Raw genomic sequence first — 10,335 nt, 5'->3', positions numbered from 1 at the left:
TTGCTTTTCTTTTGTTGAAAAAAATCTTATTTCTATGTCTGGCTGATTTCATATGTGCTTTAACCTTCTCATGTTTTATTACAGAGTGAAGCATGTCAGTAGCAAGGAACAGCTATGCATAGCAAAGTCTGGAGACTATATACAGCAGAATCTAGGATGCATCCAAAGGGGCTTGAGAACAAAGGGAAATTACAAATATCAGTGAGCATGTGTACTGTGATAGTAAGGAAGGAAGTTTTTCTAATTCGAAAGCCTAGAAAAAGTCCCTTTTACAAAAAAAAAAGAATCATTTATGGAGCAATTCAGGGAATATTTCAAATATTTGATTGATAGAAGCACACTCCCCACATCAATATGATCCCTGGGTTTCATCCGGGAATGATGACAATTTTCCATGCAATTTTCTTTTAAAAGTTTATGGGAGAGCATGGGGAAGGGAAAGGATGGGAGAAGTATTGTCATTCTCATGTTGAGAATTTTTTTTTGTTTTACTTTTAAATTTTGGTTTTTTTGGGGGGTTTGTCAGGGCAGAGGGTGGGAGATGAGTGGGATCTGGATGCCTGATGTGAAATCCACAAAGAATTAATACAAAGTTAAAAAAAAAAAACTACAAAAAAGTGAGAATGTTGAGAGGAGTTGTCTCTTTTATTGTCCGGAAAATAGGGTGGTTGCTTTGAGAAAATTATTGGGGATCATCACTGGTGGGGGAGGGGAAATACAATGAATAAATCACAGAAAACTTAAAGAGTTGGAAGGATGAGTAACCTTGGAAGAAGACAACTATTTATCATATACATATACGATATATACATAGGTATTTGTATAAATGTTGGCACCGTCATTCTGTAAGTTACTATACAATATTTTGAGGGGAAGGTCAAGAAATTGTATAAGGTCTGGAGATATGACCTGGTGCTTTCAGAGTAGTTTCTGCTTATCCAAAGGATTTGGCTTCAATTCCTGGTACTCATATGACAGCTCATAACTGTTTATAACTCCATTTCTGGGGTATCCAATCCCCTCTGCTGCCCTTTCTGGACACAATTAGCACGTGGTACATAGACATACATGCAGGCAAAACACCCATGTAAACATACAAAAATAATTTTTAAAATAAATCATGTAAAACTATTGTGGAATTTTCTTATTGTATGAATATAATATGAGAAAAAATTCTGTGTGTTAGGGAAGAGATGTATTGATGACTTGGGGAGCTGTATGTGTTAAAGACATGACTGAATAGTTATTATTCTTCTCAGCTGAGAAACCATCCTTGTTCCCTAGTCTGCAAATAAATGGAGGAGCTAACATGTCTCTTTGCACAGGAGACTTCAAAACGCTCTGCTTTCTAAAGCAGAAGCTGGTCACATTTGTACTGTAAGACAAATTTGACTGTCATCTATTTTTTTGTATGGTTAGTGAATTGTGGATGACTTTTACTCTTTTATTGATTTAAAGGGGAAATATTCACGGGAATAGATAGCATTCAGGACATTTGAAAACTTTATGAAATTCAAACTTCAGCATCCATACATAAACTTTTATGGGAGCAGAGTCATGCTCTATTGCTTATGAATTTTCTTCAGCTACTTTGAAAGCACAAGGATGGAGTGGAGTAGCTGCCATGGGAACTGGATGGTTTGTAAACTCTAAAGTATTTGCAATGGACCACTTCATCGATAACATTTGCCAACCCTGGCTTAAAGAAAGACAGCCGTTAAAATAGTATTTCAATGTCAGGGACTTGGCTTTGCTTAATCTAAGCACTTAGAATTAATCAAATATGGGTATTGGTTTTATTCTGGGTTAGTATTTAAACACCTTAACTCAGTAAGTAGTCAAATTTGCTGCTCATCTTAGAGATCTACCATAATTTTCTACAAGCACTCCAACTACTTCTAGGAGCAGAGCTCAGTACTTGGCTATTTACTGTTGTGTAAGTGCCTGGGATTCTGGTGTTACTGTTATGGATCTAAGAGCATGTATGAAATCATTGTCATATCCCAACCTCCACCTCCAGGCTTAGTTGATCCTTTTAATATCCTTAATAATCTCTCTTCAGTAACAGGATCTTTGACACCCGCTGACAGACTAGCCTAATGCCGCCTGCTTGCCTGGTTTAATTTTGGACAATTGCCTGAGGCTGATTTCATTTGTCATTAACTTCTTGACTTTCTTCTGTCATCTCATAGGTGCTTTCTCAGAGTTCTTTCTCTAATTATCTGAAACGAATTTTTTAACATGGCTGGCCAAGCTTTACTTCTGATGAATTTTGGTCAGTAGATAAAGCCAGTATTTTGCAGTGAGCCCTGTGTGAAGGATGAACCTTGTCCATACAATCAGCAATTCAGATTGGCTGCCTGTGAGTCTAACACTCAGTCCTTGGAACAGCAGGTAAAGAGGCAGAAGAGAGTACTTGGGATCTGCATCCCATGAAAAGATTGAACATGACTGCACAAGGAGAAATGAAACTCCCAAGTTTGGCTGTGGACTCAGACACCTTTTCAGAGTCAAGAACGTCAGTAGCCTGCAAGCGTGTTGATGTGCTCATCCTGACATAGACAGTGTTGAAACTGGAAAGTGAATCAGAACAGATTAGGCTCTTTGATTCAAGCCAAGAGATGGCCACATTTTGTTCAATTTATCATGAAAAGTTGTGTGCCTTGCAAATATGGCATTCTGACTATTTCTAAGATTTTTATCTGTGTGCCTTCCTCCTTGAGCAGTGGAGAAAGAAACATTATACCCACTAAAGGAGGCATTCTAGTTATTTCAATGTAGGCTTAGATAATTTGCTTTCACCTTTCAATCACCCACTTTCTTACCTATAATATTGGTCAGTGCCTGCCTCATTAAAAACTTTAATTAAATGGATTAACACACAGGAACTACATAAATGTTATTTTATTGGTAAAAAGCATATCCTTTTCCTCCTTCATGGATTCAAGAAACTGACATTCCCAAGACTGGGTCTTGAGGTAGATTGATTCCCAATTTTCTAAGGAACCATCATACTGATTTCCAAAGTAGCTGTACAAGTTTGCACTCCCACCAGCAGTAGAGGAGTGTTCCTCGCCAACAATAGGCTGTCATTCGTGTTTTTGATCTTAGCCCCTCTTACAGGTGTAAGATAGTATCTCAGAGACATTTGATTTGCATTTCCCTGAGAGCTAAGGATGTTGAACAACTCTTTATGTGTTTCTCGGCCATTTGCGATTCTTCTGTTGAGAATTCTCTTTTTAAATCTGTACCCCATTTTTAAATTGGATTATTTGGTATTTTGATATCTAGTTTCTTGAGTTCTTTGCATATTTTGGAGATCAGCCTTCTGTCAGATGTGGAGTTGGTGGAGATTTTTTTCCCCATTCTGTAGGCTGTTGTTTTGTCTTATTGATGGTGTCCTCTGCCTTACAGAAGTTTTTCAGTTTCATGAGGTCCTACTTAATAATTGTCAATCTCAGTGTCTGTGCTGTTTGATCTGTTTGTGGGGCCCCTAGCAGTGGGGCCCGCACCTGTCCCTGGCACATGAAATGGCTTTTTAGAACCTATTCTCCATGCTGGGATGCCTCACCCAACCTTGATGCAGGGGGCGGAGCCTGGTCCTGCCTCAACTTGATATGCCACGCTTTGTAGACTTCCATGGGAGGCTTGCCCCTTTTTGAATGGAAGAGGAGTGGGTGTGGGTGTGGGGGGTAGATGGGAGGTGGGGGGAAGGAGCAGGAAGAGATGAGGGAGCAGAAACTATGGTTTCTGTGTAAAACAAATGAAAAAATTTAACAAAAAATAAAATAAATAAATATCTTTAAAAAAAAAGAAACAGACTTTCCCACCTCCATCATAATAATGAGGCAAGCAAACTTCTCTTATAACCTTTTTATTGCTAAAATACTAAGCATTTTATATCACAACTCTGGGGAAGCTGGGATGAATGAAAAAGGCAGAAAAGAGGAAAAGCAGCAACTGTGGACACACTTTCACCTTCTGTTCTTCAAATCCACCGATGAGTATCTCCAGTGAAGGCACTTTAAAGAATGAAAGGCAGAAAGTATGAGAAGATGCCTATGAGGAATGTGATTTCTGAGATCAATGGACCATAAGTTTCTCATCCATGGCCAGATTCAGTCAGTTGGAAGATGAGTTGAGTGTACCCAGGTAGTGCAGGAACCAAGGCGGGTTTTCCAGAATAGCACAATTATCAAAATCAAATGGTGAAGTTAGGGAAATCCTGCCGTCACCAAGGGTTAGATTCAACCAAGGGACTTACAGAGTAGCATTGATCCCATCTGAATAGCATGACTCCGAGTCATTGTTGCCATATGAGTCTTAGGGGAATACTGAAGCCACATGAGTCTCTAAGACTGGGTATTGTGATGACCAAATTTCTATCTAATATTTTGAAATAGCTTGAGAAGGTAACCTTGGTTCAGCTGAAATGCTTGTGTTCATTCCTCACTCAGTTAAGGTTTTCAAATTCACAGACTGTAGATTCATAAAATGATAAGGAAAGTCATCAAATCTGTGCTATTTGTAATTTTACGTTAAAGGATATGTTTAACTTCTATAGGCTGATCTATACATTTTTAGGTTTCCTGTTAATAATGTTTAAGAAAACACTGTATATGAGAAACTGCTGTAATACACTTAAGACTTTAAATTGCTTTTGTACAATTCATGTTAACTTCTAAAGAACCCTGCTTGTGTTTGCTTGTCTGTAATATATCCGACACATAAAACATTTGTATGAGGTGTTTAGTAAAACAGGAAAAGTAAAAACACATTAATATATGTAATGAAAATATTCTTATTGAAAATAGATTCTTCTCTCATACAATACACCTCAACCACATTTTTCCTCCTGCTGTCTCTCCTAGCTCCCCCCAGATCCCCTCTCCCCAAGTCCACTCACTCCCCCTCTGTTGCCCTTCAGAAAAGAGCAGGTCTCCAAGAGACAACAAACATGAAAAAAAAAAAAAGATAAAATAAGACAAGACAAAGCCCTCATACATTTAATTAAATTTATGAGTGACACCTATTGTCAAATGTAGTTTGAATTTTTAATTCCTACTCTTTTAAAATGTATTTATTTATTGATTGTGTACAGGTGTTTTGTCTGCATGTAAGTGTGCCGTGTGTGTGTATGGTGCCCAAAGAGACCAAAAGGGAGTTAGATATTCTGAGTCTGGAGTTACACAAGGTTGTTAGCTTCCATGTGGGTGCTGGAAATTTTATCTAGGTCCTCTGGAAGAGCAGCCAGTGTTCTAAACTGTGGAGTCATCCCTCAAGAGCCTAAGTAAGGCATACCTCTTAAGAGATCATCTAATTGTTTGAGTGAGGCAACGTACTGAGGTTTAGTCATACAGAAGGGAACAAAAACAAGCCATTATTTTAATGAAGCTTAATCTATAGTGAATGAGTTAGAAAAGGAAACATATTAATGAATACATGGTGTTTAGATGTATCAAAGTGCTTTGAAGCAAAAGGCCAGGTAAGAATGGAGAGTGAATGGAAGATATTTGGGGAGGGGTATGATTATTTCACATAAGGGGGCAGGTGCTATCGTTTGATTCTGGAATTTTCCCCACAGGATCCTATTTCACGGAATTATTGCCAGTGATAGTTTTTAGGGATCATGAAGACTCTGGCTTCATGAATATTTTAATCAGTCTATGAATTCATATGATGTAGTGTAATTAGGATATAATGGGATTGTGGGGGATTTATTGGAAGTAGCAGGTTGAGTGGGTATGCCTTTGAAGGATGTGTCTTGACCTCTTTCCCTTACTCTCTCTCCCACTTTACCCTTCCTATTCCTGGCAGCCATGAGCATAGCTTTGTTCTGCTACTAACTCTTGATATCATGGTGTTTTGTTTACCTCCGCCTAACCTCAATGGAGCCAGCTGACCGCAGACCAAAGAGAATGAGTCAAGACGTTCCTCATTTGTCTAAATTGCTTGTAGTGGGTATTTTGTCACAGTGACTAATGTCTGACTAACACTGTGGACAGATTCAATGGCAAAATAAAATTTGATCAGAGACCTGAAAGAAAAAATGTAAGAATGAGTCATAAACATTTCTTGGGGAGGGCATACTAGAAAGGAGAAAAATTCAAAGGAGTGTATTTGAGAGATGGAAGAAAACCTAGGGTCTGGAGAAACTGATGAGGGCCAGAAGAAAGTAGCATATCAGGGGATATGGAGGGCCAGAGCACATAAATCCTTGTATTTGCTTTTACTTTGAGCAAAATGGGGAGCTGCTCTCAGAATTTTAGTAACTAGACTTAAGTTTTAAAAAGCTTTCTCTTACTGCATGTCGCTCTCCTGCAGGGGGCAAACTTAAGAGGAAGCCAATGGGAAGGCCATGGCAGTCTCCAAGTCAGAGGCTGATGGCTTCCAGCTGTGTAGCAGCCGTACAGGTGTCCGGGAAGATGGTTGAATTTTTAAAATGCAAATGAGGCGTGTTGAAAGTTTAAACAAGGTGGACAGGAAGGAGACAAATTACAGATGACCCACAGTTTCCTATTTACATGTATTTGAGGCAAAGACACTATGAAATGGTTTTCAGGCCAAAAATGATCATAAATGATGGAAACAAAAATGTATTAAATAGACTTTTATATCACTAGGAAAGTACATGAGGTAATTTAAGGGAGAAAAAGCATTATTTTGATTCATGATCTGGTGGATCCACAGTTTTGGACTGTGAGGAGGTGGTGGTGTGGTGGCAGGGGTACACGGCAGCTGCTCACCTTATGGCATCCTGGAAGCAGGAAAGAGGCAGGAAGGACCCAGGAAGGAGCCAGAGCCAAGATATAGTCCCAAACTCCATTTTCCTAAGATTTACTTCCAGCATGTAGCCTCCTCCCTCTATCCCATTGCCTTACACACCCCCAAAAAGCCTTTAGAGTATGAGCCCATGAGAAAAAAGAATTCATTTTAAAATTGTAGCACACCTACAATGGCTTCCAAAGACTCTTGCTCACATTGTAATTCCAAAAGCATGAACTCCATCATGAAGACTTCCTGAAGTCCTAACAGTTCAGAGAACATTGTTTAGACCTTATTTAGAACAAAAATGTATAGCAGTCTGGGTGTGGTGGCACATGATTTTAATTTCAGTATTCAGAAGTCAGGCAGGAGGACCTCTGTGAGTTCTAGGACAGTCTCATCTACACAGAGAGCTCCAGGACAACCAGGATTATGTAGAGAGACCCTGTCTTCAAAAATGATAGCAGGTAAAAATTCAGATTATTAGGAAAGAATAAAGGATATCACAAATGGTCAATATCTGGTTAAAAGCAAATGGAAACGTTTTGCCCTTTCCTTCACACTTTTGTAAACAATATATAGTTACTACAAAAATATGACATTTTATGTAGTTACTTGAAATGTATTTAATTGTGGGTAATAAAATTGTAGCCACTGTAACAAAAATGTTAGTTTAATGAAACAAAGATTTCAAGGTTTCTATATTTTATATGAAGTAGTAGCATTTATTCCAGTGAAGTATGAAGCATATACACTGTGGTCTCTATGACAACCAATTAAAATGGATGAAACGAAGGATAGGAAAAAAAGGGACTTGCAAAGGGACTTGTAATATTGTTTAGCAGGTACAGTGCTTGTTGCACAAGTGTGAAAGCCAAAGTCTACATGCTCTGAATCCATGTAAAATTCTGGGTGAATTTTGGTAGCCTTCCTAAAATGCTATTGCCTTGGAGGTAAAGGCAGAGGATGTCTGGAGCAAGCTGCTAGCCAGACTAGGCAAAGTAGTGAACTCCATGTCCACAGAGGGGTCCTGTCTCAACGTATAAGGTGGAGAGTGACTGACACGATATCAGCCTTAAGCCTCCACATGCATTGGCAAACACATGTACATGTGCATGTAAGTGTACCCACACTGACATCAGCAAAATAAATACTGGAAGAAAAGTAAAATAAATAAAATCCTGTTCCTAAATGACAGAATAGAAGGAATAGAGAACAGCAAAAAAGAAATTGAATATATAAAGTAAACCAAAACCAAAATAATAACTAAACTATGAGAGTTAAGTAGAAAAACGGTAAAAATGGTACAATTCATAAAAATAGTTAAATAATTATATTAACTGGTAAGGACTAATCAGTTCAAATATAGGATGCTGCTGCTGTTAGAATGAATTATCACAAACACACTGTGTGCATTTTTCTGCACACAAACACCAACACACAAAACAAAGTAAAAACAAGATGTATGCCTATGCTCTGTGTCTTAGTTAGGGTTTCTATTGCTCTGAAGAGACACCATGACTACAATTAATTGGGATTGGCTACAATTTCAGAAGTTTTGTCCATCATCATCATGGCAGGAAGCATGACTGCACAGGCAGACATGGTGCTGGAGAAGGAGCCCAGAGTTCTACATCTGGATTGGCAGGCAGCAGGAAGAGAGAGTGAGGTACTGGGCCTGGCTTAAGCTTCTGAAACCTCAAAGCCCATTCCCAGTAATGCATTTCCTCCAAAAGGACACTCCTACTCTGACAAGCCACACATCCTAATCCTTTCAAATAACTCCACCTCCTATGAGCTTATGGGAGCCATTTTCATTCAAACTCCCACACTCTATAAAGTGATTTGTTAAAAAATTTTATGTTACACTAATTAAATGGATGCAGTAAAGATATGCAACAAGTAGGTAACAGAAGAGTAGATTATTTTTATTACATATATATTACATACATATCATCTGACAGTGGAAAATACATATATACACATATGTAATTTACATATAATATATTTTGTTTTTTTTTCCTTCTCCAGCTCTTTCTGGATCTTCCTCATCTCTCTACTCACCAAACTCCATATTCTCTCTCTCTGTCTCTCTCTCTGTCTCTCTGTCTCTCTCTGTCTCTGTCTCTGTCTCTCTCTCTCTCTCTCTCTCTCTCTCTCTCTCACAAAATTACTCCATAAAACAAAACACAAAAAATAAAGGTCAAAACAAACAAACAAAATCAATCAATCAATCAATCAATCAATCAAAACACTAAATAAAAAATCAAAAAGTAAGTGCATATACACACATATGACTCACACACCCACCCATACATGCCCAAGCACACATAGACACACACCCCATAGTAAAACAAGCAAACAAAATGGAGGCTGTTGTATGTTGGCCAATTGCTCCTGAGCATGGGGTCTGTTGATATAACCAGTGACACTACATTAAGGAAATTTGGTTTTTCCTTTTCAGCAGCTATCATTTGCAAATAGTTCCTTAGTGGGACTCTGCCTATTTGCCATTCTCCATTCTGAGAATTTTGTCTGATTTGAAATTGTACAGATCTTGTACATGCTGTAGGGTCTCTGTGAGTTCACGTGTGCATCAGTCCTGTTGTCTCTCTCTGGGTGTTCCTCTTTCTTTGGAGTCATCCTCTATCTCTACCTCTTACAATCTTTCTATCTCCATTTTAGAAGAGATTCTTGAGCCTTGAGAGGAGGCATTTGATGAAGACATCCCATTTAGGGCTGAGTGCTCTGAAGTCTGTCCCTCTGAACATTGTCCAGTTGTGAGTCTATGTGTTAATTATCATCTATTGCAAGAAGAATCTTCTCTAATGAGAGTTGTACAATGTATTCATTGATTGGTACAGCGATGTGTCACTAAGAATTATTTTACAGCTGTTTATTTGACATAACAATACTGGATTTTCTCCCAGATCCAAAAATCTATTTAGTCTTAGGTTCTTGTCTACTTTAGCAGTGTTAGTTACGGGTTCTATCTCACAGAGGAGGCCCTATATCCAATAAAAATGTGGTTGGTTACTCATATCACATTTCTCCCACTATTACACCAGTATATCTTGTAGGAAGGTAACTGTTGTAGGCCAAAGGTTTTGTAGCTGGGTGACACTGATGATCACTTTTCTTCTCTGGTGACAGGAGGAGCTATCTTCCAGCATAAAGAAGGCTAGTCAGTCAGGGTAAAACTTGTAGTTGGGAACCAGTTCAACTACTCCATATTCATGATGTAAGTAAGGAAGACCTTCAGCAATAGGGTCTTACCATCAGCTTGTGGAGGGTAACCAAGAGCCTTTGCAATAGCCTGTGATGTTTGTGGGGGTTGACTATGGAGCCTATTTGGTCAATGAATCAACAGGACATAACCCATTCCCGATAGTTTTAATTGGTGGCATAATATATCTTGGTGGGGCATTATCTCCCTCAGTATATGGTGACTCCATTTAAATTACTTTCATATATGTATATATTTTAAGAAACTTCTACAGTGGTTAGTTTCCACATGGCATTTTAAGAAGGCTTTAGTGTCATTATTTGTCCCTAACCATATTTCCTCCT

This window comes from Peromyscus californicus, unplaced genomic scaffold (assembly GCF_007827085.1).
Source record: "Peromyscus californicus insignis strain IS unplaced genomic scaffold, ASM782708v3 Scaffold_22__1_contigs__length_63687245, whole genome shotgun sequence".
Classification (NCBI taxonomy): domain Eukaryota; kingdom Metazoa; phylum Chordata; class Mammalia; order Rodentia; family Cricetidae; genus Peromyscus; species Peromyscus californicus.
This window is presented reverse-complemented; position numbering follows the sequence as displayed.